The sequence below is a fragment of the Rhincodon typus genome, chromosome 35 (genome assembly GCF_021869965.1).
Source record: "Rhincodon typus isolate 14 chromosome 35, sRhiTyp1.1, whole genome shotgun sequence".
Classification (NCBI taxonomy): Eukaryota; Metazoa; Chordata; class Chondrichthyes; order Orectolobiformes; family Rhincodontidae; genus Rhincodon; species Rhincodon typus.
In genome coordinates, this window is record NC_063366.1 from 14,876,928 (window position 1) to 14,893,770 (window position 16,843).

Here is a 16,843-nt window from a genome sequence, read left to right on the forward strand (position 1 = left end):
ATTTCAAAACCCCCTTCCCCTCCCCCTTTTCTGATGAAGGGTCTAGGCCCGAAACGTCAGCCTCTCTGCTCCTATGATGCTGCTTGGCCTGCTGTGTTCATCCAGCCCTGCACCTTGTCGTCTCATAATTTGCTGGCTTCCTGCTTGTCGTTCATTCAATCGCTTCTGATTTTCAGCCTGTATCTTTAATTAGCATCAATGTTAAACCAACTTTGGCAAAATAGCTCCCCAGTTTTTTGATACATTAGAAATTTTAGGGGTAGAATGATTAAATATTGACAAAAAAATTCTGGGGTGGAGCCCAGAGGTGGGTTGTTTTCTAAATGTGACCTTCCCAGTCGTTCCTGCACCCATTCAAATACCAAACTTAGTGCTCTATAGTCTTTTCCAACCACTGGGGAGGTTTGAGGGGGAAACCTGCTATTTGCTCACTCTAGGATCTCCATAGGATTTTGCCCAGGCAGACGCGCAGGACAGCACATTTCAATTTTAGCCACAGGATGTCAATACACCATGAGAGACAGCAGTTATGAGTGATACACCAAGTTGGCAATCCATGAGAATGCATGCTATATACTGCCTCTAATAGTGGGATGGACCATTACACCCAGATTGCGTCCAAATACCTCAAGTTGAACAGTTACTGACTTTTGAAGTGCTGAAACTCTGTTGAATTGTTTTCCTTAAGTGATTCTCAATGTAATAAAGGTTACGAAGAGAATTATGGGACTTATCCCGCTGTATCGCCATTCCCAGTCTGATTGCTGCTCCTGGCCCTATATATCATTAACTGAATCTCATTGACTGTCCATGTACAGAAAACAGGCTGATTGCCTTGAATTTTGAAGTGAGCAGATATTCCTTGTTAACTTGTGCGACTGGCAGCAACTTCCTTTTAACTGACAGGTGCCACTGTGCACTCCTTTGCTGCATATTTTGTTTCAATAAACATGAATACATTGAGCAATGAAGCAGAGTTGTTGATGCTGATTTGATGTAATGATATGTAGCTTTGTGCTTGCATGTTATTGAACACCAGACAAGAAATGATGTGAATGAGATGTGCAGTGTCACCCATAGACATGGCTGTTGACACACTGCTGTACAGTGAACATTAGACTGTCGTAGAAAAGGAAATTTCCTTCTTTATGATTAATTTAATTGTAACTTCAACTTGCTGTCATAAAGACCTAATGGGCTCTTCCTGGAGCCTCCATACATCAGAGTTAAAACATTTCTTCAGCTTCAAACAACCCCTTAAGGGTTTTATCCAAATACTTCTGGTCAGGAACTACTACTAAACTCCTTACTCTGAGGTAATCAGTTTTAACAAATCTCAGCTTTCCTTTTCTCAGGAATTTTACAGATCCATATTCAGTGAAGAACTTTGCAGAACTGTCCCAGACTGAAATTAAAGTGAAGGATTTCTCTCCACTATGAATGTTGCCCCCCAAGTTTATGATAAACAAATTCAAAATCTTCCATTAGAAAAATAAATGTACTACACTGTGCATTTTGTTCACTGACAAATTCATCCAAAAATAAACAAAAATCCATTAGCTCTTGGAGGCTCTCTCTCTCAAACTGTTTTCAATGAAATAACAGTGCTCACACAATTCATTACAAGTTAATTATTATAAACGCTTCAAACACACAGAAAACTCATTTGCCATTGGTTTGAAATCAAAAGTTCAAACCCAAAGATAAACGATATTAAAAATATGCATCAGATTCACGAGGACACCACCGGATGCAAGTTCCTCTCCTCGTCACTCACCATCTGGACTTGAAAATATATCATCATTCCTTCAGTGTTGTTGGGCCAACAGCCTGGAGGGTTTAATTACATAACATGGACTGTAGCACTTCAAGAAGACAGCTCATCACCATGTTCTCAAATGCAATTCGAGATGGGCAATAAATGCTGGCCCAGCCACCAATGTCCATATCCCATGAGTGTGTGAAACTGAAGGACACATAGCCTACATCACACACAGAATTTACCAGCTTGTCTTATCCGTCCTGTTTGTCACATCTGCAAAGACCTCTAATAGATTTGTCAAAGACAATTTCACTTCATAAAACCATGTTGGCTCTGATTGGTTGCATTTTTATTGTCAAATATCCTGTTAAAACTTCCTTGCTAATGGATTACAGCATATTAAAGGTAAGGCTAGCTTACATATCGTTCCCTATTTTCTGTCTCTCTCCATTTTTAGGGAGAGGGTTACAATTGTGGTTTTCCTATTCAACTTGAATCATTCCAGAATTTTGCAACTATTGAATGGACTATCTCTCCGCCCCTTTCTTTTAAGATAGTAGTGTGCCATCATTTGATCCAGAGGACTTTTACTATACCTGGAATGCATTTGTCTCTTCCACAGTAAAGATAGAGACAAAACACTCATTCATTATCTCTGCCAGTTCTGTCACTCCCATTATTAATTCTTTAATCTCATCCTCGAAGATATTAGCTTTCACGAATCTCTTACTTCTGTTAAAGTTGGAGAAGTTCCTATTCACCTTTGCCATATTTCTTACAGGTTACTCTCATAGACTATCTTCTTCCTCTTTATTACATATTAATCAATCATTCATTACTGGCTTCTCAAATGCTTCCAGTATTGCGCATTAATCTTTCCACTATGATATGTAGCTCTTTCAATTTGATAGCATCCTGTCTTCCGTTGTTCACAAAAAATTATGCATCTTTCTTAAAGTCTTTTTTTTCATGACTGACCACGTCTTTGCTCAGAGAAGTAAATACTATTTCGTTAAATGACTTTTTATTTCTCTACCGTATTACATTCTAACCTATTTTCACAAACATCTCTTGTTAACTGTGTTCATAGTTTTGTAATTGTCTTTAAATTTAAGACCCTATTCAGGCTTTCAAGTTTATGCCCTTAAGCTGATTATGAAATTAAGATCATCCACCAAGAGAATACATTATGATGATATAATTAGTTGAACCTCCCTTGTTCCACAAGTTTTAAGGCAGCAAGCTTAAAATCTAACTTATTGTATTTCATCTTTTAAAGATGCACAAAACAGAAGTTAAAAAGACCAAGGTACACTTGGTAATAGGTATTAAGGTCTTCCACCCATTGTACATTTTGTGTCCTTTGATACTGTCAGTGAATCATAAAATCACAGAATGTCTACAGTGCAGGAAGAGGCAATTTGGCCCATCAAGTCTGCACCAACCCTCTGAAGAACATTCCACCCAGACCTCGGCCCTGACCCTATCCCCAGAAGACTACATTTGCTATGGCTAACCCACCCAGCCTGCACATCCCCAGACACTATGAGGCAATTTAGCACGGCAAATCCAATTAACCTGCATATCTTTGGCCTATGGGAAGGAACCACAGTACCTGCAGGAAACCCATACAGACATGGAGAGAATGTGCAAACTCCACATAGACAGGCACCCAAGGCTGGAATCGAACCCAGGTCCCTAGTGTTGTGAGGCAGCAGTGCAAACCACTGAACCACTATGCGTCTTCTGTGTCATGTTAAACGTGGACAAAAACCCTTTAAGTCAGTTGACAGATGATAATGTGAATTACCTTGTTTATATTAGTCCTTATGCCATTAGACTTCATAGGGTGTGCAGTCAATGACAGCTAGTGTCCTTGGCCCAACCATCTTCAGTTGCTCCATAACTGACCTTCTCTTCATCAAAATGTCAGAATTGGGGCCGTTAATTGATGATTGCACTATGTTCAACACGATCTACGACTCCTCAGATGCTGAAGCAGTCCATGCCCAAATGCAACAAAACTGGACAATAGCCACGTTAGAGTTGACAAGTAGCACACAGCATTGGCATCCATCAAGGGCTGAGTAATAGTCATCTCAAACAAAAGAAAGTTTCAGCATTTCCCCTTGTCATTCAATGCCTTTATTCGTGGTAAATCCCTCACTATCAACATCTGGGTTCAGTGGGAAAAAGAGGGGAGAGATGGTTCTCATTGACAATAAAATGAACTTGACCCTATATAAATACACCAGCTACAACAGGGGTTCAGAGGCATCCACAGAGGATAGGTCAAGATTGTGATGGAATAAGCTCCACTTGATTGGATACATGCAGCTCCAACAACATTCAAGAAACTCAACATCATCCAGGATAAAGCAGCCTACTTAATAGGCATCTCATCTAGCACCTTCAGTATTCACTCCCTTTATCATTGATGCCCAGTGACAGCAATGTGTACAACTTATAAGATGCGCTGCAGAAAGTCTCCCAGATTCTTCCACTACACCTTTCAAACCTGCAAACATAAGAACTTAAGAAATAGGAGCAGAAGGCCATATGGCTCCTCGAGCCTGTTCCACCATTCAATAAGATCATGGCTGATTTTTTTTTTTGAAGACTCAGCTCCACTTACCCACCCGCTCACCATAACATTGAATTCCTTTGCTTTTTTTACTTTAAAAACATTCAATGAGGTAGCCTCAACTGCTACACTGGGTAGGGAATTCACAGATTCACAACTCTCTGGGAGGAGTTCCTCCTCAGCTCAGTCCTAAATCTGCTTCCCCTTATTTTGAGGCTATGCCCCCTTGTTCTATTTTCAGCTGCCAGTGGAAACAACCTCCCTGCTTCCATGTTATCTCTTCACTTCATAACTTTAAATGTTTCTCCTTCATTCTTTTAAATTACAATGAGTATAGTCCCAACCTACTCAATCTCTCCTCACAAGCCAATCCTCTCAACTCCAGAATCAACATAGTCCTCTGAACCACCTCCATTGCCAATACATTCTTTCTCAAGTAAGAAATCTCTATCACCTAGATAGACGACAAATGCATGGGAGCATAACATCTGTAGGTTCTCCTCCAAGCCACATACTGCGCTGTCTTCAAAATATTATCACTATTTCTTTACTGTTGCTGGACAATAATCCTCGAACTTCCTGCCTGACAGAATGGAGTGTGTAAGTACAGCACAAGGACCGTGGTGCTGCAAGAAGGCAGTTCATCACCACTGTTTAAAGGTAAATTAGGGACAGATAATAAATGTTGGCCTTGCCACTGATATCCACATCTCATCAACAAAATAAAGAAAACTAAAGCATTCAGGTTTTCCAGGGCAATTCTTGCCCAATGGGATACTGCTGTCCCATAACCTTGGCAGGTCTGTTATGCTGGTAGGACAGGGCATACCCAGGATTGTGATGGAGAGCTCAGAGACATTTAGCATCAGACCTACGGCCTCAGTTCTCCACAGTCTGGTACTGCCCTGCTCCTTTGTCACATCTGTGTACAAATTAACAAGATTATTAGGAATGAAAAGGTGTGACAACCAAAATAGCACAACAATGTTTAGACGAACAATAGGTCTTTTATTCATCTAGCAGTTGCAATGAAACTAATCTGCATTTTCCATGAGTAAGGCACTTACTGAGATTACAGAGTTCCCAAGGTCAGATCACTGGAAGAGCAGTTTCAATGTGTTCCTTCAAAAAAAGTTAGATAGTTTAAAATTTCTTTGTAAATGTTATACTTGTGCCCTCATCACATTTCTTTCACTGCTCAAAAGACCAGAGACAGGTTTATGTTTCAAAGATGTCTTCAGTATCCAAACATACATGCAAGTCCAATGCCCATAATCGGTCAAGTGGGAGTAGGTCACCTGGTTTTGAAACTTTTCAAAACACTTCATGATAACACCACTTAGACTTTGCAGGTTTAACATGTTTTGCAAATACCAGGCCTGCACTAATTCTTACATTCTCAACCAAGTTTACAATCAATGGCTCCTCACGTAAATAGATCCCGCCCCCTTGTATGGATGTCTCAGCCTCCACTACTCTGAAATCCCCTTCCGCAGAACAGTGACTCCGCTCCTCATTGCTCCCACTATCACATTTTCTCTCTTCTCTGTAATTTGTTTATTTCATCCAACAAAGGAGTTCCATTACACTCCAACTGTTAGTTCTGTTTGACCTGAAGATGGTCAGTGCACAATAACTCAGAAAACTATTTTCTGAAAATTGTCAATTTTGGGAGTTGTTTTTGGCAAGGATTCCCCATTCAAGAGGGGATAAAATATATATTTTTTGGTATAGAAATGGATGGAAACAAAAACGACAATAAAAACTGTTTTCTTCTATGTAAATCAGTGCACTCTTATGCCAAACTACAATTATAGCATTTAAAATTGATAAATACCAGAAAAGTAATCATACCTTTGGAGAATTTTCAAGATGTTTGTCAATGGTAGAGATCCACGGTGACATATGGTCACACAATTTTCAAGATGCATTCAACAATGAAGTTGTTTACTGTGCCGAATTGGTGTATCAGTAACTTCAGGGTCATCTTAGTCGATGCAAGAACTGCAATCTTTGTCAAAACATGATACATTTTTTAAAAATGATTCAATTTTTAAATGCGCTGTTCTTGCAGATTTGGTGTACAATTCTTTCAACTCAAGCCGTAATAGTAATGCACTTTAACCATGTAACTGCTGTCACATTGATGAGTAAGGAAGAAAAGCAGGATCTCTCACAATTGCTAGGCAAACTTTCCCTGTTTCCACACTGAACAGCAATGTTGCATGCCTCAGCCCATTTGAGAGACATAACAGAGTTCGATTAAACTTTATTCATTTTTTTTAAATTGCGTCATGAACAAGGGGAGAAGAGGAATGAATTTAAATTAAGTTTGCTTTTTCCCTCTTAAGCCTGAGACCGTAAGGTATTATTTGGTTTATTCCTTTCCCGCTTTTCTCCCATTCCCTAATGAGATAAACTTATAGGTTTTTGATATTGATCTTTAAAATAAACTTGCAGGAATATCCTTCCAGGTGAAAACAAAGATACAATTTATTAACAAAACATTCAAAAAACAGGGAATTGCACAGAAAAGCACTTGGTAAATTAAGGAAAATTGCACAGAAGGTAGGTACTAAATTACAAATTTTGGTAGCTTCAAAGGTATCAAAAGTAAATTCGTGTGATTTATAACTTCCTAGAGACTAGTATCCTATAATAGTTTCCTTGGGGAACGAGGCTTAATCAATTTCTTTCTTCCTTGCAAAGTATAGGTTAGCTTTCAGCCAGCAGATTAGAGACAAAGATGCTGAGCACGAGCAGCTGCCAGTTCAGCTTGAAATTCCTCTCTTCCTCTGAAGGTCAAACAGCAACAGATTTGAATGCAAGAATTGTTTATATGAGGAACTCAACAAATTCTAATTTCCATCTATGGAATGCACAGCCTGGAAATGTGGTGGAGGGAGGTTTGATTGAGCATTCAAGAGGGTATTGAAGGATTATTTGAATAGGAATAATGTGCAAGGGTATGGGGCAAAAGCAGGATACTGGCAATAGGTAACGATGCTCATTTGATGAGTCAGTGGTAAGCGGACTGAAGAGCCTCCTCCTGTGTCAACACTTGTGATCATGTGATTCAGTCATGTGACAGATTTCAGATGTTGAGGTCTCATTTCAGTGAGGTAATTAGAAGGTTAAGCTGACAGTATGGTTCTACCTCCCCCATCAGATATTCCTTTGCAAGGTGAAGAGGTAATTGTCCAAGTATTAGCGCCTATTTTAACAAAGGATTGTAAGGCTTTCCTTCGTTCAGAGCTGGCTAGCTCCAAGCAATAGTTTGTGCTCACTTTATCTGGCATGTCTATTCAATGCAGGGGATTCAGAAGCTTCTGGAAATATGATCATGTGATTAGCTTCAGCTATGTCGTGAGTCCAGCAAAGGTTGTTCACTTTAAAAGAAACTGAAGATAAACATGAAAATGCAAAAATCAGATTTTTTTTTAAAAAATGACTTCTGTTCATGCGATCTGGCCTTGACAGTTTTAAATAGGCAAAAGGGCAATATACCAGGCATGTGGTTACAGACTGCATTGCAGTACAATTCTGCTGCTGTTAGCCCTCAACACCTCCCAGACATTGTCTTGAATTCCTAAATCCCATTTTGTTGTGTTGATATTTCCATACCGAATGATACAGACATGAACAAGTTCAAACACAGAATGCGAGAGAAACTCATTTGATCTGGCAGCATCTGTGGAGTGAAATGGATTTAACGTTGCAAGACTGGTATGCCTTGACTCCTGAAGCTTTCGTAACATTATCGACTTACCCTGTCACCTTCATGAATTTACATACACATCGCCAGGTCTCTTTTTCTACCCAAGTTCAGATTGTTACCAAATCAGAAAGAGCACTAGTGAAAATACCTACTCCTACAGAACACCATTGCCTACTTGCCTACTTGCCTCCTGTCTGAACTAAGAACAATTTTTCACTACTGCTTTTGTGCATCTTAACTGATTCTATATCCATCTGCCAGCTTGTTTCTGCTGATGGGCTTTATTTTTGAAGTTAACTGCAAGACACAAACCATGTAATTATCAACTCACTGCATTATTTCATTTATTTGTACCTCATTCAATACACAAGACTATAAGATATTGGAGCAGAATCAGGCCATTTGGTCCATCGGACCTGCTCCACCATTTGATCACGGCTGATATTTTTCTCAACTCATTCTCCTTTCCCTACAACCCTTGATCTCCTTACTAATCAATAACCTATACCGCATTCTGTGACGACGAGTTCCACAGATTCACCACCCTGCTGACAAAATTCCTCCTCATCTCAGTTCTCAAGGGTCAACCCTTCATTTTGAGGCTGTGCCCTCAGACTCTAGTCCCTCGTACTACTGGAAGCATCTTCTCCATGTTCACTACCACACTATCCCTTCATTTACGTTGCATTCTCAAAACTAAAAAAATTCTTGTGATCAAAGAGGAAAGAAATTGTGAATATATTTAACAGTTTTCATGCCTTCAGAATGTTCTCAACAATATAGTGTCAACAAATGCACTTTTGAAGCTTAGTCAGTATTATATTGACAAACACAATAGGCAATTAGTACAGAATTTCTTCAGAATAATGGGACAAAGAAATAAAATTTATTTAGGTATTCCTAATTGAGGGGTAAACATTGACCAGGTATACCAATGCATCAAGAAATGATACACTGAGGGGGAAGCATTCCCACAATATCACTTTTGAATCCCTAAACTCTGATTCACATACAAGAATGCTCACATTGAGTCAAAGTTTAGAACAGCAAAAAGTAAACAAAAACAAAAATTAATTATCATTGACGGTTGCCTCTGCACTTCATAAGTTTTACAAGGAAATTAAGAATTTTTTTTTCTCCCCTGAATTTGGATCTTTCCTGAAAGACAGTTCTAGGAGTGCCAGTGCTCACAAAGCAGTAGCCAGTGAAACCCCTGTAAGAGCAAAGACTGTAACAGAGTATGGTTTAGGAGCTTTGGGAGAGAGGACGAAATACCATGAGTTAGTTTTTGGGAACAACACCATCCCACACTTTGTAAAGTGTGGGGATGGAGCACGAATTAATTATTTCGGGATAGATGAGCAGAAAACAGGACAAGTCAACATCCTTAAACAAATATAATTAACAAAAATGCAGACCAGCCAGTTTAATTACATTTGAATAACTTAATGAGAACACTCAGTTTTGCTATTTTCCTTACATATTTACAATTGCTTTAATATTAATGTTTCTCCTTCCTCACCACAGTTTTGATGTTCCATCTTACAACTGAATTGAATCAAATCATTTATTGTCACGTATCCAAGGTAAAAATACAGTGAAAAGTGTACCACCGCAGTACATACATGGCGCCATTCACATTAATTTAGAATTTAAAAAAACAGTAACTTAAGAGAGTCCAACTTTCCTTTCCACTGCCACTGTCCCCCACTCAAGGCTTTCCAACTCTCTCCATGCCTCCGCCAGAGGCCCGCTCTGGGCTTTCCAGCCCAATATGGATTGAGAGAATAAACAGAATTCTTCTTCATATTGTTGAAGGCTTTTCTATTCTAACAGGAAACTGAATATTAAGCGGTTGTTGACAGTATTTGTAGATGAAACGTTCTCTGCTGCTTTCAAAATATTCACTTTCCACCCAGATCATTTAGCAAATGAAATCTTTGCTTCATGCACTACTGAAACTTCTTCCACAAACAGTAACTCATACCAAGTGCAGCATCTCTACTTTGATGCTATCTATTCTGCACAATTTTTCATTTATTTGGTCAACTCCAAGATTCAGTAGCTGTGAAGACAGCTATATTTCTAAACGCATTCAGGGCTGAAATGGCAGAGTGACCTCTAAATCTTGTTATATACAAAGACAAAGGCTTAGTAGTCACATTATTGAATGCGTTTTATAGTACCCTTTCTAAGAACACTAGTTGTAAGCTTCAAGTCCTGCCGACTGAAAAGAAGGCTGTACTCAAATGTCCCTTTCTCATTATATGTGATGAATAGATCCCCATTCAGTCCAGTAACATCCTTCTGAGAAGTTTAGCTCTCGAAAAAATCTTAAGCTACTTGGAGCTTTCTAATTGTCAAATATGAATACGAACAATGAAATAAACAAGCAAACAGTTTAAAATTTGCCATCCTGTGAGACTAAAGAACTACTTTGCAAGGGAGTGAACAGTTCAAAAGTCAACCAAGCTACAACTATACAGGGCATGTATAGATTGTGCCTAGAGGTATTGTGTGCCATTTATCTAGATCTATGGGTTACATTGTTATGAACGCTAGAATTTCAGATTTCTTTTCAATTATTTTTAAGGCAAACTAGAAAATCATGGAATAGGGCAGGTCATGTGAAATTGCAAAGAACATTCCCCAGTGACAAGCCTATGTGACCTGACTGCATGGAAGCAGGATGCACAGGTCAAACGTTATTCGAACTTAGGTGTTTTAACATGATGCAAAGGAAAAGGTAGCTAGCACTGCTGTGTTCAGACTTAAAAACTTAAAAAAAGAGGTGCAAGAAAATCTCAGTTCCAAGATGACAAAAGAAACAGGCAAAGCTGTTTATGGGCTATAATTTTATTTAAGGCCTCGCGCCTAGTCTACTGAAAATAGGAACAATAAACTTCTATTTCTGAAAAAAAACGGCCATTTAGAATTCATGTTGGCTTATTTATAGTCTGGTGATTATATCTCCAAAAACCTGATAACACACATACAGCCAGCTGTTGTACCAGTTGGAGCATTCTGTTAGATATGAGCCTCAACATAAATCATGGTAATGTTAGCTGAGAAAGAAGTCAATGTATTTTAAATGCCTATGCCTGTTAACTGTATATACTGACCCATTTGGAATACATAGTTATTTCATTTCCCAGTTACAAAGTCCTTTCTCCTGCCGGAAGTTTTGCAGTAAACTTTTGTGTTAAAATCTTACATTAGTTGATAGAAAAACGTGCATGTAAGTTTGCCACATTGCAAGAATACAATCAAATTAGGATGGCAGTACAGCACCTGGATTTCATATTTCCCAGCTCCTAAGGTGAGAATCTCCTAAATTTCTGCTTCTCAAACTTCCCTAATATTTCCCATCAGTATATTACATATATCCATACAGACATGATAAATTTAAAAGCAGAATATCACAGAATTACAGAAGTGTATGTTGCAGAGAAACCTTCTGGCCCATCGTGCCTGCACTAGCTCCTTAAATAAGCACCATTACCAAGTACTCCTTTCCTGCTTTTCCTCCTTTACATTGCACATCATTTTACCCAAATATTTATTGTCCTCATGAATATCTCAACTAAACCTACCTCTAACACACTTCCAGCCAATACATTCCAGATCTACTCACTGAACAAACATTTCACAGCTGCTTCTTTTGCAGCTCACTAAATCTATGCCCTCATGTTCTTATTTATCTTATGAGTGGGAGAAGTTTCACACCATCTACTTATCAAGCCTGTTCATGATTTTGAAATCTCTACCATATATCCTCTAAGCCTTCTTCTCTCCAGGGAGAACAGTCCCAGGTATTTCAAACTATCCTCATAACTGAAGTTCCTCATCACTTCCCCACTCCCTCCAATGCATTCACATCCTTCCTATATTGTGGCACTCAGAATTATACACAATACTCCAGCTGAGATCTAACAAGTCTTTTATACAGATTCAACATCACCTCCCAGGTCTTGTACTCCAAGCACCTATTAATATAGGCAAGGATAAGTATGCTTTACTTAGTGCTCCCTCTACCTCTCCTGTCACTTTCAGTGATCTGTGCACACAGATATACAAGTCCCTCTGATCCTGCACCCCCTATACAATTGTACCCTTTATTTTATATTTCTATGATGCTAATACGCTATAAAAGTTAAGGGTAGAACATATAACTTTAAAATGGAGATTGGATATCCACACATTCTAAATCCCAATTCTGAGCATTAAACTTGGCATCAACTAACCTTGCACATAAGGACACAATTTATTTTAAATAGGACCAAAAGAAATAGCAAAGAAATTATACAAAAAATATTGAAACATTTGCTTACTAATAGTTTGCACTAATTTACAGGACACTCTTAAATATCCCCACGGGTTCAAATCTAGATCACATTAATTGAATGAAAGTCTAAGTCTAATGTAAAAGGTCACCAACTGTCAACAGGCTGTTTATTTCTAACCATTTGCAACACAATGTTGAATGATTTTGGTACAGTATTGGAAATTTCACTCAAATAACACAATCTTACTATGAGCAATAATGAAATATCATATAGGAATAACCAAGTGGATTAATCTTCTGATGTTGTGTTGGATGGACAATACAGCAGAAATAAAATAACAAATAATGAAAGAATTACGAAAGTTGGAAATCTCAAAAGTGAAGGAAATTCAGCAGGTCTGGCAGCATCTACTGAGGGAGAAGCAGAGTTAACATTTCGAGTCCAGTGACCCTGAGACAGTTTGGGTTCTACCATCTGGGATGGGAGAGAAGATATTGCAAAGGCACTAGTTGCTCATCACAACTCTCTGACCCTTATCAAAAAGATAAATGGGGAAAGGACGGGTTCAGGCTGCAATACTGAGTCCCAAAGTAAAACCGAATGCTGATCTGTCTCTCAAGGCACATATCAAGAACAACCAAGTAATAAATACTATCAGTATTGCTGGTAATAAGTTCAGGACGAGTAAAACTGCAGAATATAAGACAAAACATGAACAGGATAAAAATGAATCTTTGTCAGGCTTTTACAGTAACATGCCAAGGGAAAATAAAATGCTATCACTGCAAAGACCGTAGAGCCACCACATCCATCAGTCAGCTCACCTTTGAAATGTGTAACATTAAGAGCTCTCTGCCTCCTTGTCATCTTCCCCTTTCTCCATCCTCACAAAGGCATCATAGAATCATAGAATCCCTATAGTGTCGAAGACGGCCATTTGGTCCATTGAGTTCACACTGACCTTCTGAACAGCACCTCACCCAGACCCACCCACCTTCCCTAACAATGTAACATTGTTTCCCCATGGCCAATCCATCTAACCTGCACATCTCTGGGGTCTATAGCTGTGAGGCTGGAAAAGCACAGCAAGTCAGAATCCAAGGAGCAGGAAAGTCAATGTTTCGGGCCGAAACCCTTGGTGAAGGCTGACAGGGGAAACCGGAGAGCCTGGAGGAAACCCAATCAGACACAGCGAGAATCCTGTGTACACACAGGCTGAAATTGAGCCTGGATCCCTGGTGCTGTGAGGTATTATTCTTTATAATACTGCATTTGACAACTGATCCGTATTTCTCAAATAAGGCTACAGCGAGAACTAACGTTGGCAGCATGCAGTTTGGAGAAGAATACAATTTTGCTCTTGCTGATTGTCACTGTAATAGAGAAGCCCCAGTGCTTGTATTTTCAGCTAGGAGATTGCTGTCTCTGCCGCTTCCACATCTCCCATGTGCACAAAGGGAAATAAAATTAGTTTAGGTCTCAGCCCTACCTTATAGTTACTTCATACTTTATTTCAAAATACAGAAAATACATTCATTGTGTGAAGTATCAGACAATTAACCTAAGGAAGTCTCTGGCTCAAATCTAGTCCTTATTGGGCAGAAGTATTAGCTGCAGCCCTTAGTTAGGGTTGGTTTAAAAAGTCAGCAGGTTTTTGATCACATAACAGACTTATAACTAATAATCAGAATGTTGACATCATTAAGTGATAAATGCTAACTGTTTGCACAATGTAAAGCCACTCTTTAAAAAACATTTTAAAAATTCTACATTAAGGTCTTTTTTTCTCTTCACTGATCTACATTTTCTCACTTCTTTTGGTGTGAGATTTTTAACAGACTATTTTAATTGAAGTCGGAGATTTCACTGCTCCTGTGCATTCTCCTGCATGTTAGTAAAAGCAACCTGGATAATATCAAAATATTTTCCCCATTTCACTTTAGGACAGAGGTATGATTATTTTATAAGCAATTTGTAAAATGAGCAAACGTGCAACTTACAAAAATTATGGCAGAGAAAAGTTAGCAGGCATTCAAGACATCTCAGAACAATTGTAATTTCTCTAACAAAGGAGAGTCTCAAATGCCTGTGAACTTTGAATGCAAGTAACTTGGAACACAGGAGGGGGCTGTTCCACCAGGAGAACTGGATTTTCTCTTTCACAATGGGAAACATTAGTCAGGAGTGCTAAAGTCCTGAATAAACCCAGAGGCAAACAATCCTTCCAGGAGATAGCAGGAACTGCAGATGCTGGAGAATCTGAGATAACAAGGTGTAGAGCTAGATGAACACAGCAGGCCAAGCAGCATCAGAGGAGCAGGAAGGCTGACGTTTCGGGCCTAGACCCTTCTTCAAAAAATGGGGAGGGGTAGCGGGTTCTGAAATAAATAGGGAGAGAGGGGGAGGTGGATAGAAATCCTTCCAGGATTTTCTTGGAGGCACCCCTTGCTAATCAAGTGTGGCAGGTAGGCTCTTGACACTGGTGCATCAACCTGAGGCCTTCATCTTGAGAGCAGTAGCAGCCTACAATCAATGGTAAGTAATTGAGAAGGAACTTAAGCGTGGAAGTGCTATTTCAACAACTTTAAAATTTTAATTTAAACGCAGATGTGGTAGCAAGGTCCCCACTGTGCAGGGGGAATCCATCTACAGGTTAGTCTTTGCCTGTATCCTGTGATCTGAAGTAAAAGAGTAAAGAGGTTATAGGAGAAGGTTCAGGACTAAGTGGAAGATTCAAATTTGTGGAAATCATGCAAGCAAAATACAAAAGAATGTTGTGAAGAGGACATAAAAGGATTTATATTGGAATCTGGAAAATGGAGTTTAAAGTGAGAAACATGAAGTTATCCATTTGATGGGATGAATTTAAAAAAAACACACGATACCCAAATGGTGAGAGAATACAGATGTCTGATATGAAGATGGATCTCAGTGCTCTAGTACATAAAATTTTAAAAAGGTTAACGTGCTGGTACAGCAAGTAGTTAGGAAAGCTTTTAGGTTCATTTTGCAGGAAATTGAATACAAAAGTTGAGATGTTATGCATCTGGAGTAGTGTGTACTGCGTTGGTCTTCTGTAATAATTTGTTCATTGGATATGGGTGTCACTAGCTGTATTGGCTATCCTAACTGTCCCTACAGCTAGTGGTGGTGTACTGTCATCTTAAATTGTTGCAGTCCTTGTGGTGTAGAGTTATACCATAGTGCTATTTGGAAGGGAGTTCCAGGGTTTTGATCCAGCGACAGTAAAGGAACAGTGATGTACTTCCAAATCAGGATGGTGTACGTTTTAGATGGGAGAACACAGATGTTCCTGTTTATCTGCTGTTCTCAATCTTCACATAGTAAAGGTCACAGATTTGGAAGGTACTGCTGGTGGAGATTTGGCGAATTACAAAACATCTTGTAGATTGTACACATGGCTATGACTATGCATCAGTGCTGGAGGGAGTGAATGTTAAAGATGGTGGATGGGCTGCCAGCAATTCAGGATAGCATCAAGCTTCTTGCATGTTCTTGGGGCTGCACTCATCCAGGCAAGTGGAGAGTATTCCATCACACTCCTAACTTGTGCCTTTTAGATGGTTGATAGGCTTTGATGAGACAGGTGGGGAGCTTATCCCCACAGAATTCTTAGCCACGGACCAGTTTATAACGAAACAGCTGAGCAGGCTAAGCTTGTAACTGCTGGAGCTTAGAAGAGTAAGAAACTGAAACACGCAAGATCCTGAGGGTGTTTGACAAGTGAATGTGGAAAGGATGTTTTATTGTGGATGCAGAATCTAGAAATAGGGGTCACTGTTTAAAGATAGGGAATCACCCATTTAGGTCAGGGATAAGGAGAAATTTTCTCAGAGTTAAAAATTTTTGCAACTCTTTTCTCAAATGCAGTGGAAGTAGAGTTTTTGAATATTAAGGCAGAGGTACGTAGGTTCTTGATAAAGAAGTGGGGAAAGCATTATGGGGTGGACAGGAATGTGGACTAACCAGATCAGCCATGATCTTATTGAAGGGGTGGTTCAAGGGGCTGAGTGGCCTACATCAACTCCTAATTCAAAACCTGGTGTATAAATCCTTTATCTCATAGCTTGTAGTAAGACAGGTGATGAAGCAGACAAATATTCTGCATTTAAAGGGCAAAATACTAACTGGATTGGGAGGATTCAGCTCCTGTGGGATACCGTCAAAATGAGGATAGAATTGAATTCAAAATGTATCAGTTTGTAGGATTGTTTCGCATTGATAGGACCTGCAGGGTGTTATTCAGTTTTTTCAGCTGAGGTACTCTCATATGCTTGTGACTTCAAACGCAATTCAATAAAATTAGTTCAAGAACTTTATTAATCAAATCTGTTCGTCAGTATTTTTCTATTCAGAACCCTCATAACAATTCAAATCCGACAATTCCTGTCTCTCATTGCTCCATCACGCTCATTCGATCTGTCCCTCACGTCCATCATTCCCCAAGTAAAAACCAAAAGAACTGCGGATGC